We start from the raw sequence: 26,612 nt of genomic DNA, 5'->3' as shown, positions 1-26,612 counted from the left end.
ATGAAATTCAATTTTGTTAAAAGTAACACTTTTATAATAAATATTTATCCATTTGCATTCTTTTATGCCTAAAATAAAAATGATAAAAGTAACACTTTTGATATAAAAATTTATCCATTATGCATACTTCTATGCATAAAATAAAAATGATAAAAGTAACACTTTTGATATAAAAATTTATCCATTATGCATACTTCTATGCATAAAATAAAAATGATAAAAGTAATACTTTTGATATAAAATTTTATCTTTTATGCATAATATAAAAATTCAATTTCCCCATAATTACAATGAAATCCTTTCAATTAATCTAGGATGATAATTCTTAGAATATGGTAGGAAGTCCTCTTTTCATGCTTTGAATGAAATTATTTTATGTGTAAATTTTTATAAAATAGAACTCATCAATAAATAACAATTCATTCAAATCATATCATTCATATCTTTAACACGATAATGGTTCATTAGACCAAAAAATTTCTTTATGGACATTCGACCACAAAATTTTCAGACAAGCAAGTTCTCAATTTGTCATCCCTTAACTTGATCTACCGAGTCAAGAGTTAACAGTAGCAATTTGACAGCACAATCCACTAATCTCATAGTGATTTGCTGAATTCATAATCATCATTCCAGTTATGAATATCATCATAGGGACTCGTCCTATTCATCCTCATTGTGGTTTCGCTCAGCTTATTACATTTCAACTAAACGGAAATCATCATTTTTCAATCAAAATCCAAATCAATTCATCAATTCTCAAACAGAATTAAAAATCATATCAACCACATTCGAATTCATCATCTGGATAGCATTAACGCTTATAATTTCAAGCTTAGATTTACTCGTATATACTGTCAGTAAAGAGCTGCAGTTATACTCTCGGTATATACGGTAGTCACGGCCCTTGGAATTAAAAGGTAAATACCATCATGTCTAGGCCTCAAGCAAGTCAGGGATTCTATATAATTGCGGTATTTCCATCTGAAGACCCAATTACCAATTTACGAATTTCAGTTTAAATATCAAATTGTATGAATTATATCACACAATTACAACCTTTTTGTGTTTCTTGATAAATTTTTGACATAATTAGCTTCTCAGTTGATCTTTATTAGCCAAATGCTCTGATACCAACTGTGAGATCCGTGTTCCCACCGAGCAACGGATTCAGGATACTGGCAGCGGAAGTAGCACTTCTCGCGCGGGACAGGGGTCCCACATTCGGGGCCTCACCCACGGATATCCGGATAAGAGACTAATCCGTCGGTTGTTCCAAAACCGAACCCGAAAAAACTTCCTTTACCGGAAAGCACGGGTGATTCCACCAAGAAAAGTTTTTACTCTAACGTAGTCAAGATCATTTCTGATCAAGCTGATCCAATTGCATCTTCAAGATACTTGATCAGATTAAGGAAGAAACGTGCCCTTGGATCATTGGGATCAACGCTTCTTTCCCCATTCAAGAGGCACAGCCGTTGATTCCTATCCATAGAACAATTACAGTCCGGGATTTACTTTATCTATCGTAATAACAAAAGTTGAGTCTCGATTTACGGATCCATCAGTCCAGCCTAACCCCATCCACTCCCATGGGTTAGCCAACTGCCCAACCACTGTAGTGATGGGATCCAATTAGGAATTTGGTTAGGTTTTGTCTCGGGTACCAAGGAAAAGAGTTCCAAGGCCCCCTACCCGGAAGTTCATGCAAACATAAAACTAGTCACACCACTTACACACCCAATATGAAATTGCCTTTTTCTCAACATCAGCTAATTTTAAAACAATCTTTTTAATGAAACCATAGTATCACTGATCACAATCTTCCAATTTATCCGGTTGATTCAATTTCCCATCATTCCTTCATCAGAGTATCTATGGCATCATTGGCAACTAGAACGCTCACCACCTGTCCACTTAGGGGCTGTTTCAATAGTTCCTAGCCCATAATACTCGGCAATATAATCACTTATGAAGATGGACTCTCGTTGAAGATCAGCAAGATCAACCAACAGATCCATATAAAAGAGCCATGGACTCATCCGTTTGAGGACCAGCAAGGTCAGTCAACCAGATCCATGCCCGGTTTCAGAAAACAACTCTTACTCCTTGTTCCAATATCTTCCTCGACGCACGCGTGGGTATCCTGGGCGACCCAGAGCCCGAGCACCGTATGGTCAGCACCCTCTAGGATCCTTCGCAGGTGACCTAGCGCTTCACTCATAGGCCGCTTCCTTGGCCCCTCATCCACCGTACCGGAAGCTCACTGTTTTAATCGAACCGAGGCTGGTCAAGACCTCGGCCGACCTTGCTACGCGAGACGTCATCCATTGACTCTCCGTCAGCAGTTGCAACTTTATCAGTTAGGTCACCATGACCTTAATCCATAAGACGATCAAAATGCTTCCCCAGCATTCTTGACATAAAATAGTCATTCACAAACAGTCACAAAATACAGTTTCTATATCGAACTCTGTCTTTCCACATTATCCCTCCTCAATCCACATTACTTATTCCACCTTCCCTTCATATGTACTCATTCTCATCCATTCATTCATATCAACGACACATTATTTCCCATACACATTCACCTTCATTATTCTTCATACACATCCATACATACATCCATTTTCACATCCTTATTTATACATCCACATCCACATACATACAGCCATACATACACATCCACATACATACATCCACATCTACATGCATAAATCCATACATACACATCCATATGCATACATCCACATCTACATGCATACATCCATATGCCTACATCCACCTCCTCATTCATACATCTACATCTACATGCACATTCATGCATCTTCATCCACACATCTACATTTACATGCACATTCACATCCATACTCCACATTCATGCATCTTCATCCACACATCTACATTTACATGCACATTCACATCCATACTCCACATACATACATCTATTTTTTTCTTCCCATTCATATAGCTCCATACACCTTCACATCTATTCTTTTACATCACATCCATTCTCGCCTTATGACAACCCATATACATCTTATCTCATCACATACACTTCTTATCTCATCCCATACGTGTACATCTTATCACATCTTAACTCATCTTATCACATCCTAACTCATCTCATATACATCTTATCTCATCACATACACTTCTTATCTCATCCCATACGTGTACATCTTATCACATCTTAACTCATCTTATCACATCCTAACTCATCTCATATACATCTTATCTCATCTTATCACATCTCATACACCTCTTATCACATCTCATACACATCTTATCACATCCTAACTCATCTTATCACATCTCATACACCTCTTATCACATCCTAACTCATCTTATCACATCCTAACTTATCTCATATACATCTTATCTCATCTTATCACATCTCATACACCTCTTATCACATCCTAACTCCTCTTATCACATCCTAACTTATCTCATATGCATCTTATCACATCTCATACACCTCTTATTATCACATCTCTTACACCTCTTATCACATCCTAACTCCTCTTATCACATCCTAACTTATCCTTTATGCATACCTCTATGCAAGAATTTCAATTGTGATAAAAGTAACACTTTTACAATAAAATAATTATTTTTTTTGGTAATATTTTTACAATAAAATAATAATTTATTTATTTTTTTCATTTCTATGCACGAAATTCAATATGATGAAAATAACATTTTTATAATAAAATAAGCATTTTTTTTCTTTAAAGTTTTATAATAAAATAATAAAATATTCATCTTTTATGCATACCTCTATGCATGAATTTTAATTATGTTAAAAGTAACACTTTTATAATAAAATATTCATCTTTTATGCATATCTCTATGCATGAAATTTAATTATGCTAAAAGTAATACTTTTATAATAAAATATTCATCTTTTATGCATACTTCTATGCATGAAATTCAATTTTGTTAAAAGTAACACTTTTATAATAAATATTTATCCATTATGCATTCTTTTATGCCTAAAATAAAAATGATAAAAGTAACACTTTTGATATAAAAATTTATCCATTATGCATACTTCTATGCATAAAATAAAAATGATAAAAGTAACACTTTTGATATAAAAATTTATCCATTATGCATACTTCTATGCATAAAATAATTTAAATGATAAAAGTAATACTTTTGATATAAAATTTTATCTTTTATGCATAATATAAAAATTCAATTTTCCCATAATTACAATGAAATTCTTTCAATTAATCTAGGATGATAATTCTTAGAATATGGTAGGAAGTCCTCTTTTTATGCTTTGATGAATGAAATTATTTTATGTGTAAATTTTTATAAAATTTTGCCATAGCTCCGCTACTATAACTGATAAATCTCAATTATTTTAAAAGATAAGGCTTATCTTTAAGAGAATGATTAGAATGATCCCTAATTGGATCATTAACCCTTAATGGATTAAATGAAAAATAATCATAAACTGAAAGCATAGATTAAAAAAAACCATGAATTTGTTCTCTAGCATAGATTAATCTTGGATTAAGGAAAAGCTTTATGAAAAGCTTCATTTGGATTGAGAAAGGGCCATGAGTATGATCATTTCTTAAGTGAGAGAGAGAAAAAAACCATTAGAATTAAACATAAATAGAAATTTATGTAATTCTTTACTATCATTAATCAATTAACTTCAATAGCATTCAAAAACAATACCAATTAAGCTTCTCAAGCTTGAGAGGGGTTGAGAAGAGAGAAACATTGAGAAATTATAGAAAGATCAAAATTCACCATACTTACCTTACAATTTGCTTGATTCTTTGTTCACGGTAGAGGCCCCCAACCAATCAATTGGTTTAGTATGTTGATGGAGCCACCAATGGGGATTGAAGAAAGAGAGAAGTGTCAAAAACTAGTGAATTATTAAAGAATTCACAGTTCTTGGCTTAGGTGGAGTAGAGTAACAATGCATAAGACACTATATTTTTTTCAACAAGGGGAGGCTTCTATTTATAGGAAAAATTGAGCTCCTAACCAAACAAACTGATTCTAGAATTTTCCAAGTCAGTTTGGTCACTTTTTGACCATTTTTAGGTCAGTTTAGCTAACTTTTTGGAACTAGACTTGAATGAGGAGAGATGAAATATCTCAATTTTTATGAGTTTAAAACTCATTCAAGCATGTGATTTAGGTGCCTCATTGAAGGCCCTCCTTTTCCTCACTGATGTGTCAAAAATGGAATCCTTACACTCAAAATATCTCATATTTTTATATTACTCATAGTTTTTTACTATTAAACCTTGTACATTTTCAACTCTTCATCTTATGTGAGCATTGAAGGGACTTCCCTTCCTTACATATGTGTCAAAATGAAATCATTATACCCAAAATATCTCATATTTTTAATATTGCTCATAGTTTCTTACTAATAAACCTTGTACATAGTCAACTCTTCATCTTATGTGAGCATTTACTCATTTTTGGGTATCTTCTTTTAAAAAATTGGATTTATCTCCTCCCTACACATGGATTGATCCTATTGGCCCCTAGGAACCTTAATTGGACCATAATCCAAAGATTTCTGAAAATCTAGACCCTTAGACTAAGGTTCTTTATACCTATTTTCAATTAATTCCAATTGCACATTGGAAAATTCTTTTTGAATTTCTGTTTCAAGGGAATTCATCTTAATTATATGAGATATTTTTCTATCCAAAAATATTCAAAATCTGAATATTCTCTCTCTAGAATATTTTCTCTCTCTAGGTTAAAACAGTTAGAAACAAGGTCTTTATATTTCTGAAGAGGGCTTGATTACAGGGAAATATGCTGGACATCAAAAAGGGGTTGGGGGAGGAATCTTACATTCTACCCCACTTAAAAAACGCGAGATGTCCTCATCTCGCAACTTGGGATAATTTCGTAAGATGCACGAATAAAGATTAACCACCAAGAAAAGTCTCAAAAAGAGTACGATTCAAGACAAGAACAAGATTTTAACTTTATTCATTCTTGGAACATATACAGTAAAGATAGAAGAACTCTTTATACTTCCATAAGCCCGTCCATCATATAGTCACAAAAACAGCACTCACAAGCTGCGCACGTATAAGGTAACTCATCTATGGGAATAATTCTGTTGGTTATTGTCGCACCTATCTCAGTGGTATGAGGTGATCTAACAAAAGGACCTCTGAGAGGTAAGCCAAAAACGAGGTAAAGACATATCTTCTGATGAGGAAGAAAACACGCCAGTAAGAAGACCCGCTCAGAAAACCCAAGATGCCTTGATCTCATGACGCAGTAGTTTCGGGGACCCAAACCCAAAGCTTCAATAACCATGGCCAAGCGGACATTGTTACGAAAGTGTTGCTGACCCCAGGGTGTTACCCTATTTATGTCTTGATAGGTCCGCCATTTGGTCTGAGCTACAGAAGTTCCCAAGTGAGGGAAAAGTGAGCGCTCATACTGTTCTATAAAATCCTTCTTCATAGACTCACTTGCGTCTTGAAGGTGAGAAATCATCATGGATAAAACTAATTCTTGTTGCCAAGCCATGAAGGAGATTAAGAAAGAAAGGAGATCGATGGGAGTAAGATTACTGTGAGCGACAAGTAAAAGTTACGACTTATATAAAGGAAGGAGCTAGCGTAACTTAGAAGCCAACGGTAACTTGCCACTGAAGTTTTACCGTCTTTCCATGATTTGGGTTTGGCACATTTTTCTATAGAAGGCATTAAGAATTTTGAGATGAGGAGATAAAAAAAGTTCGTAAGCTAAATCACCTACTTTCTTTGGTCCACAGTATCTAGGAGATAACTTCTTATACTTCCCAAGAGATAAAGAACTTCTTTTGGGCCGTACTCGAATGAAGACCAAAACCTTGATATCCAAAACATCGATTCTCACTTCTGAACTCATTGTTCTGAATCCTTAAAACAGGTGGGACTCTTGAGAAGTATTCTGGGGAAAGGTTCTTCCTTTTTTTAAACAGAATCTTTCTTTTATTTTAGAGAGAGAATAATTATAAGATCAGAAAGGGAGGTTCTTACTCCTGTATACCTCGAAGGTTGGGGGAAGAATCTTACATTCCACCCCACTTGAAAAGTGCGAGATGTCCTCATCTCGCCAAGTAGAGGACAACTCTTTTTCTTTAGATCCAATTTATTCTGGGATTCCTTATATTCTGGTCAATCCAACAGAATACGGGGATAATTATCCCTTAAATAAAACTCATCAATAAATAACAATTCATTCAAATCATATCATTCATATCTTTAACACGATAATGGTTCATTAGACTAAAAAATTTCTTTATGAACATTCGTCCACAAAATTTTCAGACAAGCAAGTTCTCAATTTGTCATCCCTTAACTTGATCTACCGAGTCAAGAGTTAACAGTAGCAATTTGACACCACAATCCACTAATCTCATAGTGATTTGCTGAATTCATTATCATCATTCCAGTTATGAATATCATCACAGGGACTCATCCCATTCATCCTCATTGTGGTTTCGCTCAGCTTATTACATTTCAACTAAATTTCGGAAATCATCATTTTTCAATCAGAATCCAAATCAATTCATCAATTCTCAAATAGAATTAAAAATCATATCAACCACATTCGAATTCATCATCTGGATAGCATTAACGCTTATAATTTCAAGTCTTAGATTTACTCGTATATACTGTCAGTAATAAAGAGCTGCAGTTATACTCTCGGTATATACGGTAGTCACGGCCCTTGGAATTATAAGGTAAATACCATCATGTCTAGGCCTCAAGCAAGTCAGGGATTCTATATAATTGCGGTATTTCCATCTGAAGACCCAATTACCAATTTACGAATTTCAGTTTGAATATCAAATTGTATGAATTATATCACACAATTACAACCTTTTTGTGTTTCTTGATAAATTTTTGACATAATTGGCTTCTCAGTTGATCTTTATTAGCCAAATGCTCTGATACCAACTGTGAGATCCCTATTTCCACTGAGCAACGGATTCAGGATACTGGCAGCGGAAGTAGCACTTCTCGTACGGGACAGGGGTCCCACATTCGGGGCCTCACCACGGATATCCGGATAAGAGACTAATCCATCGGTTGTTCCAAAACCGAACCCGAAAAAACTTCCTTTACCAGAAAGCACGGGTGATTCCACCAGGAAAATTTTTTACTCTAACGTAGGCAAGATCATTTCTGATCAAGCTGATCCAATTGCATCTTCAAGATACTTGATCAGATTGAGGAAGAAACTTGCACTTGGATCATTGGGATCAACGCTTTTTTCCCCATTCAAGAGGCACAGCCGTTGATTCCTATCCATAGAACAATTACAGTCCGAGATTTACTTTATCTATCGTAATAACAAAAGTTGAGTCTCGATTTACGGATCCATCAGTCCAGCCTAACCCCATCCAGTCCCATGGGTTAGCCAACTGCCCAACCACTGTAGTGATGGGATCCAATTAGGAATTTGGTTAGGTTTTGTCCCGGGTACCAAGGAAAAGAGTTCCAAGGCCCCCTAGCCGGCAGTTCATGCAAACATAAAACTAGTCACACCACTTACACACCCAATATGAAATTGCCTTTTTCTCAATATCAGCTAATTTTAAAACAATCTTTTTAATGAAACCATAGTATCACTGATCACAATCTTCCAATTTATCCGGTTGATTCAATTTCCCATCATTCCTTCATCAGAGTATCTATGGCATCATTGGCAACTAGAACGCTCACCACCTGTCCACTCACAGGCTGTTTCAATAGTTCCTAGCCCATAATACTCGGCAATATAATCACTTATCAAGATGGACTCTCGTTGAAGATCAGCAAGATCAACCAACAGATCCATATAAAAGAGCCATGGACTCATCCGTTGAGGACGAGCAAGGTCAGTCAACCAGATCCATGCCCAGTTTCAGAAAACAACTCTTACTCCTTGTTCCAATATCTTCCTCGACGCACGCGTGGGTATCCTGGGCGGCCCAGAGCCCGAGCACCGTATGGTCAGCACCCTCTAGGATCCTTCGCAGGTGACCTAGCGCTTCACTCATAGGCCGCTTCCTTGGCCCCTCATCCACCGTACCGGAAGCTCACCATTTTAATCGAACCAAGGCTGGTCAAGACCTCGGCCGACCTTGCTACGCGAGACGTCATCCATTGACTCTCCGTCAGCAGTTGCAACTTTATCAGTTAGGTCACCATGACCTTAATCCATAAGACGATCAAAATGCTTCCCCAGCATTCTTGACATAAAATAGTCATTCACAAACAGTCACAAAATACAGTTTCTATATCGAACTCTGTCTTTCCACATTATCCCTCCTCAATCCACATTACTTATTCCACCTTCCCTTCATATGTACTCATTCTCATCCATTCATTCATATCAACGACACATTATTTCCCATACACATTCACCTTCATTATTCTTCATACACATCCATGCATACATCCATTTTCACATCCTTATTCATACATCCACATCCACATACATACAGCCATACATACACATCCACATGCATACATCCACATCTACATGCATACATCCATACATACACATCCATATGCATACATCCACATCTACATGCATACATCCATATGCCTACATCCACCTCCTCATTCGTACATCTACATCTACATGCACATTCATGCATCTTCATCCACACATCTACATTTACATGCACATTCACATCCATACTCCACATACATACATCTATTTTTTTCTTCCCATTCATATAGCTCCATACACCTTCACATCTATTCTTTTACATCACATCCATTCTCGCCTTATGACAATCCATATACATCTTATCTCATCACATACACTTCTTATCTCATCCCATACGTGTACATCTTATCACATCTTAACTCATCTTATCACATCCTAACTCATCTCATATACATCTTATCTCATCACATACACTTCTTATCTCATCCCATACGTGTACATCTTATCACATCTTAACTCATCTTATCACATCCTAACTCATCTCATATACATCTTATCTCATCTTATCACATCTCATACACCTCTTATCACATCTCATACACCTCTTATCACATCCTAACTCATCTTATCACAGCCTAACTTATCTCATATACATCTTATCTCATCTTATCACATCTCATACACCCCTTATCACATCCTAACTCCTCTTATCACATCCTAACTTATCTCATATGCATCTTATCACATCTCATACACCTCTTATTATCACATCTCTTACACCTCTTATCACATCCTAACTCCTCTTATCACATCCTAACTTATCCTTTATGCATACCTCTATGCAAGAATTTCAATTGTGATAAAAGTAACACTTTTACAATAAAATAATTATTTTTTTTCTGTAATATTTTTACAATAAAATAATAATTTATTTATTTTTTTCATTTCTATTCACGAAATTCAATATGATGAAAATAACATTTTTATAATAAAATAAGCATTTTTTTTCTTTAAAGTTTTATAATAAAATAATAAAATATTCATCTTTTATGCATACCTCTATGCATGAATTTTAATTATGTTAAAAGTAACACTTTTATAATAAAATATTCATCTTTTATGCATATCTCTATGCATGAAATTTAATTATGCTAAAAGTAATACTTTTATAATAAAATATTCATCTTTTATGCATACTTCTATGCATGAAATTCAATTTTGTTAAAAGTAACACTTTTATAATAAATATTTATCCATTATGCATTCTTTTATGCCTAAAATAAAAATGATAAAAGTAACACTTTTGATATAAAAATTTATCCATTATGCATACTTCTATGCATAAAATAAAAATGATAAAAGTAACACTTTTGATATAAAAATTTATCCATTATGCATACTTCTATGCATAAAATAATTTAAATGATAAAAGTAATACTTTTGATATAAAATTTTATCTTTTATGCATAATATAAAAATTCAATTTTCCCATAATTACAATGAAATTCTTTCAATTAATCTAGGATGATAATTCTTAGAATATGGTAGGAAGTCCTCTTTTTATGCTTTGATGAATGAAATTATTTTATGTGTAAATTTTTATAAAATTTTGCCATAGCTCCGCTACTATAACTGATAAATCTCAATTATTTTAAAAGATAAGGCTTATCTTTAAGAGAATGATTAGAATGATCCCTAATTGGATCATTAACCCTTAATGGATTAAATGAAAAATAATCATAAACTAAAAGTATAGATTAAAAAAAACCATGAATTTGTTCTCTAGCATAGATTAATCTTGGATTAAGGAAAAGCTTTATGAAAAGCTTCATTTGGATTGAGAAAGGGCCATGAGTATGATCATTTCTTAAGTGAGAGAGAGAAAAAAACCATTAGAATTAAACATAAATAGAAATTTATGTAATTCTTTACTATCATTAATCAATTAACTTCAATAGCATTCAAAAACAATACCAATTAAGCTTCTCAAGCTTGAGAGGGGTTGAGAAGAGAGAAACATTGAGAAATTATAGAAAGATCAAAATTCACCATACTTACCTTACAATTTGCTTGATTCTTTGTTCACGGTAGAGGCCCCCAACCAATCAATTGGTTTAGTATGTTGATGGAGCCACCAATGGGGATTGAAGAAAGAGAGAAGTGTCAAAAACTAGTGAATTATTAAAGAATTCACAGTTCTTGGCTTAGGTGGAGTAGAGTAACAATGCATAAGACACTATATTTTTTTCAACAAGGGGAGGCTTCTATTTATAGGAAAAATTGAGCTCCTAACCAAACAAACTGATTCTAGAATTTTCCAAGTCAGTTTGGTCACTTTTTGACCATTTTTAGGTCAGTTTAGCTAACTTTTTGGAACTAGACTTGAATGAGGAGAGATGAAATATCTCAATTTTTATGAGTTTAAAACTCATTCAAGCATGTGATTTAGGCGCCTCATTGAAGGCCCTCCTTTTCCTTACTGATGTGTCAAAAATGGAATCCTTACACTCAAAATATCTCATATTTTTATATTACTCATAGTTTTTTACTATTAAACCTTGTACATTTTCAACTCTTCATCTTATGTGAGCATTGAAGGGACTTCCCTTCCTTACATATGTGTCAAAATGAAATCATTATACCCAAAATATCTCATATTTTTAATATTGCTCATAGTTTCTTACTAATAAACCTTGTACATAGTCAACTCTTCATCTTATGTGAGCATTTACTCATTTTTGGGTATCTTCTTTTAAAAAATTGGATTTATCTCCTCCCTACACATGGATTGATCCTATTGGCCCCTAGGAACCTTAATTGGACCATAATCCAAAGATTTCTGAAAATCTAGACCCTTAGACTAAGGTTCTTTATACCTATTTCAAATTAATTCCAATTGCACATTGGAAAATTCTTTTTGAATTTTTGTTTCAGGGGAATTCATCTTAATTATATGAGATATTTTTCTATCCAAAAATATTCAAAATCTGAATATTCTCTCTCTAGAATATTTTCTCTCTCTAGGTTAAAACAGTTAGAAACAAGGTCTTTATATTTCTGAAGAGGGCTTGATTACAGGGAAATATGCTGGACATCCAAAAGGGGTTGGGGGAGGAATCTTACATTCTACCCCACTTAAAAAATGCGAGATGTCCTCATCTCGCAACTTGGGATAATTTCGTAAGATGCACGAATAAAGATTAACCACCAAGAAAAGTCTCAAAAAGAGTACGATTCAAGACAAGAACAAGATTTTAACTTTATTCATTCTTGGAACATATACAGTAAAGATAGAAGAACTCTTTATACTTCCATAAGCCCGTCCATCATATAGTCACAAAAACAGCACTCACAAGCTGCGCACGTATAAGGTAACTCATCTATGGGAATAATTCTGTTGGTTATTGCCGCACCTATCTCAGTGGTATGAGGTGATCTAATAAAAGGACCTCTGAGAGGTAAGCCAAAAACGAGGTAAAGACATATCTTCTGATGAGGAAGAAAACACGCCAGTAAGAAGACCCGCTCAGAAAACCCAAGATGCCTTGATCTCATGACGCAGTAGTTTCGGGGACCCAAACCCAAAGCTTCAATAACCATGGCCAAGCGGACATTGTTACGAAAGTGTTGCTGACCCCAGGGTGTTACCCTATTTATGTCTTGATAGGTCCGCCATTTGGTCTGAGCTACAGAAGTTCCCAAGTGAGGGAAAAGTGAGCGCTCATACTGTTCTATAAAATCCTTCTTCATAGACTCACTTGCGTCTTGAAGGTGAGAAATCATCATGGATAAAACTAATTCTTGTTGCCAAGCCATGAAGGAGATTAAGAAAGAAAGGAGATCGATGGGAGTAAGATTACTGTGAGCGACAAGTAAAAGTTACGACTTATATAAAGGAAGGAGCTAGCGTAACTTAGAAGCCAACGGTAACTTGCCACTGAAGTTTTACCGTCTTTCCATGATTTGGGTTTGGCACATTTTTCTATAGAAGGCATTAAGAATTTTGAGATGAGGAGATAAAAGAAGTTCGTAAGCTAAATCACCTACTTTCTTTGGTCCACAGTATCTAGCAGATAACTTCTTATACTTCCCAAGAGATAAAGAACTTCTTTTGGGCCGTACTCGAATGAAGACCAAAACCTTGATATCCAAAACATCGATTCTCACTTCTGAACTCATTGTTCTGAATCCTTAAAACAGGTGGGACTCTTGAGAAGTATTCTGGGGAAAGGTTCTTCCTTTTTTTAAAGAGAATCTTTCTTTTATTTTAGAGAGAGAATAATTATAAGATCAGAAAGGGAGGTTCTTACTCCTGTATACCTCGAAGGTTGGGGGAAGAATCTTACATTCTACCCCGCTTGAAAAGTGCGAGATGTCCTCATCTCGCCAAGTAGAGGACAACTCTTTTTCTTAAGATCCAATTTATTCTGGGGTTCCTTATATTCTGGTCAACCAAACAGAATACGGGGATAATTATCCCTTAAATAAAACTCATCAATAAATAACAATTCATTCAAATCATATTATTCATATCTTTAACACGATAATGGTTCATTAGACCAAAAAATTTCTTTATGAACATTCGTCCACAAAATTTTCAGACAAGCAAGTTCTCAATTTGTCATCCCTTAACTTGATCTATCGAGTCAAGAGTTAACAGTAGCAATTTGACACCACAATCCACTAATCTCATAGTGATTTGCTGAATTCATTATCATCATTCCAGTTATGAATATCATCACAGGGACTCATCCCATTCATCCTCATTGTGGTTTCGCTCAGCTTATTACATTTCAACTAAATTTCGGAAATCATCATTTTTCAATCAGAATCCAAATCAATTCATCAATTCTCAAACAGAATTAAAAATCATATCAACCACATTCGAATTCATCATCTGGATAGCATTAACGCTTATAATTTCAAGTCTTAGATTTACTCGTATATACTGTCAGTAATAAAGAGCTGCAGTTATACTCTCGGTATATACGGTAGTCACGGCCCTTGGAATTATAAGGTAAATACCATCATGTCTAGGCCTCAAGCAAGCCAGGGATTCTATACAATTGCGGTATTTCCATCTGAAGACCCAATTACCAATTTACGAATTTCAGTTTGAATATCAAATTGTATGAATTATATCACACAATTACAACCTTTTTGTGTTTCTTGATAAATTTTTGACATAATTGGCTTCTCAGTTGATCTTTATTAGCCAAATGCTCTGATACCAACTGTGAGATCCCTATTTCCACTGAGCAACGGATTCAGGATACTGGCAGCGGAAGTAGCACTTCTCGCACGGGACAGGGGTCCCACATTCGGGGCCTCACCCACGGATATCCGGATAAGAGACTAATCCATCGGTTGTTCCAAAACCGAACCCGAAAAAACTTCCTTTACCAGAAAGCACGGGTGATTCCACCAGGAAAATTTTTTACTCTAACGTAGGCAATATCATTTCTGATCAAGCTGATCCAATTGCATCTTCAAGATACTTGATCAGATTAAGGAAGAAACTTGCACTTGGATCATTGGGATCAACGCTTTTTTCCCCATTCAAGAGGCACAGCCGTTGATTCCTATCCATAGAACAATTACAGTCCGGGATTTACTTTATCTATCGTAATAACAAAAGTTGAGTCTCGATTTACGGATCCATCAGTCCAGCCTAACCCCATCCAGTCCCATGGGTTAGCCAACTGCCCAACCACTGTAGTGATGGGATCCAATTAGGAATTTGGTTAGGTTTTGTCCCGGGTACCAAGGAAAAGAGTTCCAAGGCCCCCTAGCCGGAAGTTCATGCAAACATAAAACTAGTCACACCACTTACACACCCAATATGAAATTGCCTTTTTCTCAACATCAGCTAATTTTAAAACAATCTTTTTAATGAAACCGTAGTATCACTGATCACAATCTTCCAATTTATCCGGTTGATTCAATTTCCCATCATTCCTTCCTCAGAGTATCTATGGCATCATTGGCAACTAGAACGCTCACCACCTGTCCACTCAGGGGCTGTTTCAATAGTTCCTAGCCCATAATACTCGGCAATATAATCACTTATCAAGATGGACTCTCGTTGAAGATCAGCAAGATCAACCAGCAGATCCATATAAAAGAGCCATGGACTCATCCGTTTTGAGGACGAGCAAGGTCAGTCAACCAGATCCATGCCCAATTTCAGAAAACAACTCTTACTCCTTGTTCCAATATCTTCCTCGATGCACGCGTGGGTATCCTGGGCGGCCCAGAGCCCGAGCACCGTATGGTCAGCACCCTCTAAGATCCTTCACAGGTGACCTAGCGCTTCACTCATAGGCCGCTTCCTTGGCCCCTCATCCACCGTACCGGAAGCTCACCATTTTAATCGAACCGAGGCTGGTCAAGACCTCGGCCGACCTTGCTATGCGAGACGTCATCCATTGACTCTCCGTCAGCAGTTGCAACTTTATCAGTTAGGTCACCATGACCTTAATCCATAAGACGGTCAAAATGCTTCCCCAGCATTCTTGACATAAAATAGTCATTTACAAACAGTCACAAAATACAGGTTCTATATCGAACTCTGTCTTTCCACATTATCCCTCCTCAATCCACATTACTTATTCCACCTCCCTTCATATATACTCATTCTCATCCATTCATTCATATCAACAACACATTATTTCCCATACACATTCACCTTCATTATTCTTCATACACATCCATGCATACATCCATTTTCACATCCTTATTCATACATCCACATCCACATACATACAGCCATACATACACATCCACATGCATACATCCACATCTACATGCATACATCCATACATACACATCCAATATGCATACATCCACATCTACATGCATACATCCATACATACACATCCATATGCCTACATCCACATCTACATCTACATACACATTCATGCATCTTCATCCACACATCTACATTTACATGCACATTCACATCCATACTCCACATACATACATCTATTTTTTTCTTCCCATTCATATAGCTCCATAGACCTTCACATCTATTCTTTTACATCACATCCATTCTCTTCTTATGACAACCCATATACATCTTATCTCATCACATACACTTCTTATGTCATCCCATACGTGTACATCTTATCACATCTTAACTCATCTTATCACATCCTAACTCATCTCATATACATCTTATCTCATCTTATCACATCTCATACACCTCTTATCACATCCAAACTCATCTTATCACATCTCATACACCTCTTATCACATCCTAACTCATCTTATCACATCCTAACTTATCTCATATGCATCTTATCTCATCTTATCACATCTCATACACCTCTTATCACATCCTAACTCCTCTTATCACATCCTAACTTATCTCATATGTATCTTATCTCATCTTATCACTTCTCGTACACCTCTTATTATCACATCTCTTACACCTCTTATCACATCCTAACTCCTCTTATCACATCCTAACTTATCCTTTATGCATACCTCTATGCAAGAATTTCAATTGTGATAAAAGTAACACTTTTACAATAAAATAATCATTTTTTTTTTGTAATATTTTTATAATAAAATAATAATTTATTTATTTTTTTCATTTCTATGCATGAAATTCAATATGATGAAATAACATTCTTATAATAAAATAATCATTTTTTTTTCTTTAAAGTTTTATAATAAAATAATAAAATATTCATCTTTTATGCATACCTCTATGCATGAATTTCAATTATGTTAAAAGTGACACTTTTATAATAAAATATTCATCTTTTATGCATATCTCTATGCATGAAATTCAATTATGCTAAAAGTAATACTTTTATAATAAAATATTTATCTTTTATGCATACTTCTATATGCATGAAATTCAATTTTGTTAAAAGTAACACTTTTATAATAAATATTTATCCATTATGCATTCTTTTATGCCTAAAATAAAAATAATAAAAGTAACACTTTTGATATAAAAATTTATCCATTATGCATACTTCTATGCATAAAATAAAAATGATAAGAGTAACAATTTTGATTTAAAAATTTATCCATATGCATACTTCTATGCATAAAATAAAAATGATAAAAGTAATACTTTTGATATAAAATTTTATCTTTTATGCATAATATAAAAATTCAATTTTCCCATAATTACAATGAAATTCTTTCAATTAATCTAGGGTGATAATTCTTAGAATATGGTAGGAAGTCCTCTTTTCATGCTTTGAATGAAATTATTTTATGTGTAAATTTTTATAAAATTTTGCCATAGCTCTGCTACTATAATTGATAAATCTCAATTATTTTAAAAGATAAGGCTTATCTTTAAGAGAATGATTAGAATGATCCCTAATTGGATCATTAACCCTTGGATTAAATAAGAAATAGTCATAAGCTAAAAGCATAGATTAAAAAAAAACCATTAATTTATTCTCTAGCATAGATTAATCTTGGATTAAGGAAAAGCTTTATGAAAAGCTTCATTTGGATTGAGAAAGGGTTATGAGTATGATCATTTCTTAAGTGAGAGAGAGAAAAAAAACCATTAGAATTAAACATAAATAGAAATTTATGTAATTCTTTACTATCATTAATCAATTAACTTAAATAGCATTCAAAAACCATACCAATTAAGCTTCTCAAGCTTGAGAGGGGTTGAGAAGAGAGAAACATTGAGAAATTATAGAAAGATCAAAATTCACCATACTTACCTTACAATTTGCTTGATTCTTTGTTCACGGTAGAGGCCCCCAACCAATCAATTGGTTTAGTATGTTGATGGAGCCACCAATGGGGATTGAAGAAAGAGAGAAGTGTCAAAAACTAGTGAATTATTAAAGAATTCACAGTTCTTGGCTTAGGTGGAGTAGAGTAACAATGCATAAGACACTATATTTTTTTCAATAAGGGGAGGCTTCTATTTATAGGAAAAATTGAGCTCCTAACCAAACAAACTGATTCTAGAATTTTCCAAGTCAGTTTGGTCACTTTTTGACCATTTTTAGGTCAGTTTAGCTAACTTTTTGGAATTAGACTTGAATGAGGAGAGATGAAATATCTCAATTTTTATGAGTTTAAAACTCATTCAAGCATGTGATTTAGGCGCCTCATTGAAGGCCCTCCTTTTCCTTACTGATGTGTCAAAAATGGAATCCTTACACTCAAAATATCTCATACTTTTATATTACTCATAGTTTTTTACTATTAAACCTTGTACATTTTCAACTCTTCATCTTATGTGAGCATTGAAGGGACTTCCCTTCCTTACATATGTATCAAAATGAAATCATTATACCCAAAATATCTCATATTTTTAATATTGCTCATAGTTTCTTACTAATAAACCTTGTACATAGTCAACTCTTCATCTTATGTGAGCATTTACTCATTTTTGGGTATCTTCTTTTAAAAAATTCGATTTATCTCCTCCCTACACATGGATGGATCCTATTTGCCCCTAGGAACCTTAATTGGACCATAATCCAAAGATTTTTGAAAATCTAGACCCTTTGACTAAGGTTCTTTATACCTATTTCCAATTAATTCCAATTGCACATTGGAAAATTCTTTTTGAATTTCTGTTTCAGGGGAATTCATCTTAATTAGCATTCAAAAACCATACCAATTAAGCTTCTCAAGCTTGAGAGGGGTTGAGAAGAGAGAAACATTGAGAAATTATAGAAAGATCAAAATTCACCATACTTACCTTACAATTTGCTTGATTCTTTGTTCACGGTAGAGGCCCCCAACCAACCAATTGGTTTAGTATGTTGATTGAGCCACCAATGGGGATTGAAGAAAGAGAGAAGTGTCAAAAACTAGTGAATTATTAAAGAATTCACAGTTCTTGGCTTAGGTGGAGTAGAGTAACAATGCATAAGACACTATATTTTTTTCAACAAGGGGAGGCTTCTATTTATAGGAAAAATTGAGCTCCTAACCAAACAAACTGATTCTAGAATTTTCCAAGTCAGTTTGGTCACTTTTTAACCATTTTTAGGTCAGTTTAGCTAACTTTTTGGAACTAGACTTGAATGAGGAGAGATGAAATATCTCAATTTTTATGAGTTTAACACTCATTCAAGCATGTGATTTAGGCGCCTCATTGAAGGCCCTCCTTTTCCTTACTGATGTGTCAAAAATGGAATCCTTACACTCAAAATATCTCATATTTTTATATTACTCATAGTTTTTTACTATTAAACCTTGTACATTTTCAACTCTTCATCTTATGTGAGCATTGAAGGGACTCCCCTTCCTTACATATGTGTCAAAATGAAATCATTATACCCAAAATATCTCATATTTTTAATATTGCTCATAGTTTCTTACTAATAAACCTTGTACATAGTCAACTCTTCATCTTATGTGAGCATTTACTCATTTTTGGGTATCTTCTTTTAAAAAATTGGATTTATCTCCTCCCTACACATGGATTGATCCTATTGGCCCCTAGGAACCTTAATTGGACCATAATCCAAAGATTTCTGAAAATCTAGACCCTTAGACTAAGGTTCTTTATACCTATTTCCAATTAATTCCAATTGCACATTGGAAAATTCTTTTTGAATTTCTGTTTCAGGGGAATTCATCTTAATTATATGAGATATTTTTCTATCCAAAAATATTCAAAATCTGAATATTCTCTCTCTAGAATATTTTCTCTCTCTAGGTTAAAACAATTAGAAACAAGGTCTTTATATTTCTGAAGAGGGCTTGATTACATGGAAATATGCTGGACATCAAAAAGGGGTTGGGGGAGGAATCTTACAGTTAGCACCAATGAGCTTATCAATTTCTTCATTTACAATTGCAGCATACTTAGGATTCATCTGGTATGGTTTTTGACTGGCAAGCCATGAGCCTTCCATAATTGGAATCGTATGTTGTACCACCTCTGGCGGTACCCCCTTCATTTCCTTGTAATTCTAGGCAAAACAATCCTTGTATTCCTTGAGGAGAGCAATGAGCTCTTCTTTCTCTACAGAAGTCAAATCTTTAGCAATGTATGCGGGCCTTGCCTCTTCCCTTGGTCCCGTAATATTAACCTCCTTGACTTCTGTCGGGCCATCGTATGATGTCGACAGCCCTTCTTCTTTTACCCTAGTGGTTGTTAGCCAGGCCACTCTCCAATCATCTACTATATAGTTCTTGAAATGGTCGGGCACTGAAAGCCCGTCTGTTTATCCTCATTGTTCTTTTTGGCCTTTGCCATGATTTTCTTGGCCTCACGCTCTACCTTTGCCAAGGCTTTGCTGCGTTTTCGGCGTCCCTCTTTTGTAAGTTTAGGTGTATTAGTTTCTTGAAGGGTGATTTTCTTGTGGTGCCTCCCTTCCAATGATATTTCACTCAACTCTTCGCCCCAATCCTTTGAGAGTTAATCATGTACCCTTGTAACCTCAAGGTATCTCAACCATTGGGCATCCACTATGAGACCCCCGCCCCCTCCGTGGTGCCCCCTCCGAGGGCGTTGGTGGCGGAAGCAACGTCAGTCTCTCGCGTGGGGCAAGGATCCACACTCGCGGCCTCTCCCACGGATATCCGGACATGAGACTAGCCCGGCGGTTCCTCCAAAACTGAAACCGAAAAAACTTCCCTCGCCCAGAAGGCACGGGCAATTCCACCAAGAAAATCATCTAACGGGAGAATTGATCTAACGAGTCAAAATCTTAACTAACCAAACTCATCCCCGACCAAACCTGAAAGTCACATGGTCAGATCAAGGAAGAGACTTGCACTTGGTCCATAGAATCACCACTTTTTTCCTCCTTTAGCGAGGCACAGCCGCTGATTCCCTCCCACAGAACAAGGGTCTTCCTAGGACTTAATCTAACTAACGTAATTTAATCGTATTTATTTGTATCACAGGAATCCCCCGCCGATATGGGTTAGCGAACCGCCCAACCACTGTATTGGTGGGATTCTTTTATAAAAATTTGGTTATGTTTTGCTCGGGTACCCAGGAAAAGAGTTCCCAAGCCCCCTACCAGCGCTTTAAGCAAAATTCAAGGTAGTTGTACCACTTACACACCCAATATGAAATTGCCATTTTAACAGATTTGGCTATCTTTAAAACAATCTTTCAATGAAATCAAAGTATTACTAATCATAATCCTTCGATTTACAAAAATTATCATTTGGACTCTCCGTTGTTTGAAGACCAGCTGGTCAACCAACGAGATCCAATATCAAAATTTAGTTCACAAAAGTAATTCTTTTCAGTTCATCAATATCTTCCTTGACGTACGCATAGGTGTCATAGCAACCGCGAGCCCGTGCATCACCTGGCCAGAACCCTCTAGGATCCTACTTAGGTGTCCTAGCACTTTACTCAGGGACTGCTTCGTCGGTCCTCGCCAAAGCGCACCATTTTAACCATACCGAGGCTGGTCAAGACCTCGGCAAGCTTTGCCGCGAGCAACGTCCCTCGAGACGACTCCCGCCAGCTGTTGCAACAACGAGTCTCTCCTTAGTTAAACACATACTAAATGTTTCCTCCAACATTCTGGCAAGAAACAGTCCTTTGAAAGAAAATAGAGGTTATATGCAAGTAGAATTCTTGGTTCGAGATTGGTTCCACAAAACCCTTTTTCCTTAATCCATTTTTTCTTAATGAGAATCATTGATCTCTCATCAGGATAATCTACCCATCATTTGACTGAATTTCCAACTAGATTCTTGGTGATTTCGGTTAAGAGGAAACTACGCTAATTCAGCGGTAGCCTGTTCTTTGTATCAAGAATTGGAATTGGTCTTGAGATTTTTCCTTGATTCAGATTCGAGAGATGGGCAATTAGTCTATTGGCTACCATTCTCACAGTCGAGGTCTAACCAAAATTATTCGGTTTACTTCTAACTTTGATTCCTAAAGATTTTTCTCAGATAAACACCTACTGAACTTCTAACCGTAAGGAAAATTCTAACTTTATGAATTTCATTCCTTCCTAACCATAATAGATTAAGAAATAGTTCTATACGAGAATATCGGATTTTTATAAAAATACTCTTCTTCCATTAATCCCATTTTGGGTAAATATCAATTTGGTGATTTATCCTCATAAAATATCTAAGAATATTCTTTCCACCAATTTAATTCTCAACCCTAATTTTTTTGCATGGAATTATGGTGAAAATTCCTCTTTTGTCTCATCAAAATTAATTTAAACCTTTCTCTACTTAAAATACGATAAAATTTTCTCTTTTAATTAAATATAATTATCCAATTTTTTAATATGCTTAAAATTCCTCTTTTTGTATTTAAATGATTGAATTCCGAATGTCATGGGAATTCCTCTTTTATTATTTAAAAATTCTTATACATAAAATAAATTTATCTAAAATTTCTCTTTTTAAAATTAAATAAAAATATCCATTATTTTGAATATGCCAAAAATTCCTCTTTTACAATTTAATTACTTGGATCTCAATTATCATGGGAATTTCTCTTTTTGCATAAAAATAAATTTACCAAAAAATCCTCTTTTCTTTTAATTAAATATTTATGCATAAATACTAAAAATTTATTTCACATGAATATGATGAAAATCATTATTTTTGCATAGGATGTCCAATCTTATAATATGGTAGGAAGTCCTCTTTTAGCATTATGCATAAAAATAAGATATGTATTTATTTCTAAAAATTTTACCATAGCTTCGCTACTATTACTGGTAATTTTTATTTTTTCTTAAAAGAATAAAACATTGTAATGAAAATATGATAGAAGATCTATTTTCAAGCTTAAATCTAAACTCTGAATTTAAATCATAATTTAAATCATAATCATAAACTTCATTATGATTATCCCACTAGATTAAGCTAATTCCATTATTCCTCTTTTCCCAAATTGATAGGATAATCTATTTCTCATTTAGAATTAATCAAAGTAGTTTTTAACTACTTATAAATAATGTAAAAAAATTAACCATTATTTTGTTAACACAAAATCATAAAAAATACCATTTTCTTAATCTCTAGCTTGACAAGCCTAGAGTTTGGTTTTGAAATAAGAAATTATCAATGAGAAGCATTCTTTTTCTAAAGAACTAGTCATAGAGATGACTTTTCTTTTTGGAGAGAGAGATATACATAAGAGAGCATTCTAAATAAGCATAAAGATTAACTTTTTCTTGATTACACATTGAGATTCTTAGGGAAAGCTTGATTTGAATTTAAAACAACCATTTAGAAAACTTCTCAAGCTTGAGAGGTGTTGAGAAGAGAAGTCCTTTGCGAAAATTAACAAAAAACCATAAAATTCATTCTTACCTCAAGGATTAGCTTGCTTCTTTTTCTAGAAGTGAAGCCCCCAACCAATCAATTGGTTTAGCAAGTGGATAAGAGAGCTCCAAGAGTTGTTGAAGAGAGAGAGAAGCTCCAAGCTCCCCAAAAGTAGAGAAATTTTAAGTAGAAAATATGATTATTTTAATGTAATACTGGCATGGTATAGCTCACAGATGAGATTACAAAAGAACGAGGGTCTATCTATAGGTGAGGGAGGCCACTAACTGAGTCCAACTGAGTTCTAGAATTTTCCAGCTTCAGTTTGACTCAATTTGGACAAGATTTGGACCAGTTTGGCTCTCCTTTTGATCAAGTTTGATCCAGGAGAGAGGAGAGATAAAAATATCACAATGTTTTTTAATTAAAAACCCTTCCACATGTGAAAGAGGCACCTACCTCAAAGGTCCCCCTCTCCTTACCAAGGTGTCAAAAATTCATCATTTCTCCAAAATATCTCATTTTTTTAGTAATATCTCTTAATTTTTAACTAATAGACCTTGTACTCAATCAACTCTTTATCTTATGTGAGCATTTACTCATTTTTGGGTATTTTCTTTTATTCATTGGATTTATCTCATCCCAACACTTGGATTAATCCTATTGGCCCATTGGAACCTTAATTGGACCATAATCTAGAAAATTTTAAAAATCTAGACCCTTAGGCTAAGGTCACTTATATCATTTTTAATTGATTCCTAATGCACCTTGGAGAATTTATTTTGAACTTTTGTTTCAGGGAATATATTTTAGATATTAGGAGAATTTTTATATCTAAAAATATCTCAATATTGAATTATCTCTCTCTAGAATTTTTCTTCTCTCTAGGCAAAAACAAGGAAAAATAATATTTTCTTGCATTCAGAAATAGGGAATGATTACAGGGGATTGAGGTAAAAGCTTATTCATTATTCGACTGAGGAGGAATCTTACATCCTCTCCCACTGGAAAAACGGGAGAGATGTCCTCATCTCGCAAAGTGGGGGTAATCTTTTGTCAACTCTTCTTCTTTCTCCCAGGTGGCATCTTCTAGAGGGAAGAACTTCCACTTGACTAAAAACTCTTTGAGAACTCTACTCCTGAGAACCTTCTCCCAAATGTCAATGATTTCTTCATGTTGGAGTACCATCTGGCCTTGAGTCGGAGAAATCAATTGTTCATCATCAAGCATGTGACTCAGGCTGGATACATATTCCTTAAGCAAACTGACATGGAATACATTATGTACCTTAAGATGGGGAGGCAAAAAAAGTTTATAAGCTAGATCACCTACTTTCTTTATAGCAGCATATGGTCCACAGTATCTGGGAGAGAGCTTCTTGTACTTTCCTAAAGATAAGGAACTTCTTTTTAGTCGTACTCGAGTGAAAACCATATCTGATTCTTCAAACTCTCTCTCTGATCTCTTTTTATCTACATACTGCTTTTGCCTATCTTGGGCTGCCTTAATATCTTTACGGATTGATTGTATTTACTGGTCCATGTCATCAAGCATTTGTTTGGACATTTCAACTCTGATCAATGGGTCGGAACTAAGTCAATGGTGTAAGGCAATCTTGTCCATACAGAGCTTTGAAAGGGCTCATCCCAATGCTTCGATGATAAGAAGCATTGTAAGCAAATTCAACCAGATGCAAATGGCTTAACCACTTCTTGGGTTCCCTGCCACAGCATGATCGAAGGATATATTCTATTACCTGATTCACTCTTTTAGTCTAGCCATCTATTTCGGGGTGATAGGCTGTACTAAGATCCAAGAAAGTTCCTACTGCTTCAAAGAATGTAGTCCAGAATTTCGATGTGAACTTGGGATCTCTGTCACTTACTATCCTCTTGGGTAAGCCATGCAATCTGAAGATCTCTTTAAGGAAAACTCTAGCAACATCCACTGCAGTGTATGTTTCTTTCACTGGAATCAAATGGGCAACTTTGGTTAGTCTATCAACTACCACAAAAATGGAGTTGTAACTTGATTGCACTGAAGGTAATCCAGTGACAAAGTCCATACTGATACATTCCCACTTCATCTGTGGAATGTCCAGAGGCTACAGTTTCCTTGGCATCTTGACTCTCTCTGCCTTGACTCTCTGACACATAAAGCATTGTCGCACATGATCAAGTACATCCTTTTTTAGTCTTAGCCAAAAGAAGCTTTTCTTCACAGACATATAGGTTTTTATAAACCTTGGATGTCCAGCTATCAAGTTATCATGGGCTTCTCTGAGAATCCTTCCCTTTATTCCCTCATCATTGGGAATGCATAGCCGATTATTATAATACATACATCCTTCATCCAATTTGTACCCAAAAACTCGACTCATTTCTTGAGGAGTCTTGCTTTCCTGCATTAGAAGGGTAGCAATAGGGGCAAAGAATTTATCCTGCATGATTCTCTCCCTTGCTTCACTGATTAATGGATTTAACACCACTGTAATTACAAGCAAGGAGGCTTTTTTGCTGAGCGCATCTGCCACCACATTTTCTTTCCCTGGTCGATACTTGATTTCAAAATTGAATTCCTGCAAGGTCTACATCCATCTCCTTTGACGCATGTTGAGATCCCTTTGGGTGAAGATCCACTTCAGACTTTGATGATTTGTCTCATCAAGGTGAGCCTCTGTCCCAAAAGATAATGTCTCCACAACTTCAGAGCATAAACTACTGAGAGTAGCTCCAAGTCATGGATGGCATAATTTATCTCATGTGTTCTAAGTTTTCTGGATTCATAGACCACTGTGCATGACTTTCCTGCATAAGAGCCCCGCCTAAGGTAAACCCACTATCATCAGTAACTACCTCAAAAGGTTTGGTAAAATCTAGCAATTTAAGGACAGGGTTGGTTACCACTGAAATAGGGTGCTCTTCTTGAGAAGGTTAGTTAAAGGGGATGCTATCTGAGC

The sequence above is a fragment of the Cibotium barometz genome, chromosome 11 (genome assembly GCF_041138505.1).
Source record: "Cibotium barometz isolate CiBa-2024 chromosome 11, ASM4113850v1, whole genome shotgun sequence".
Classification (NCBI taxonomy): Eukaryota; Viridiplantae; Streptophyta; class Polypodiopsida; order Cyatheales; family Cibotiaceae; genus Cibotium; species Cibotium barometz.
The sequence above is the reverse complement of the archived record's forward strand: the minus strand, read 5'-3'. Positions refer to the sequence as shown.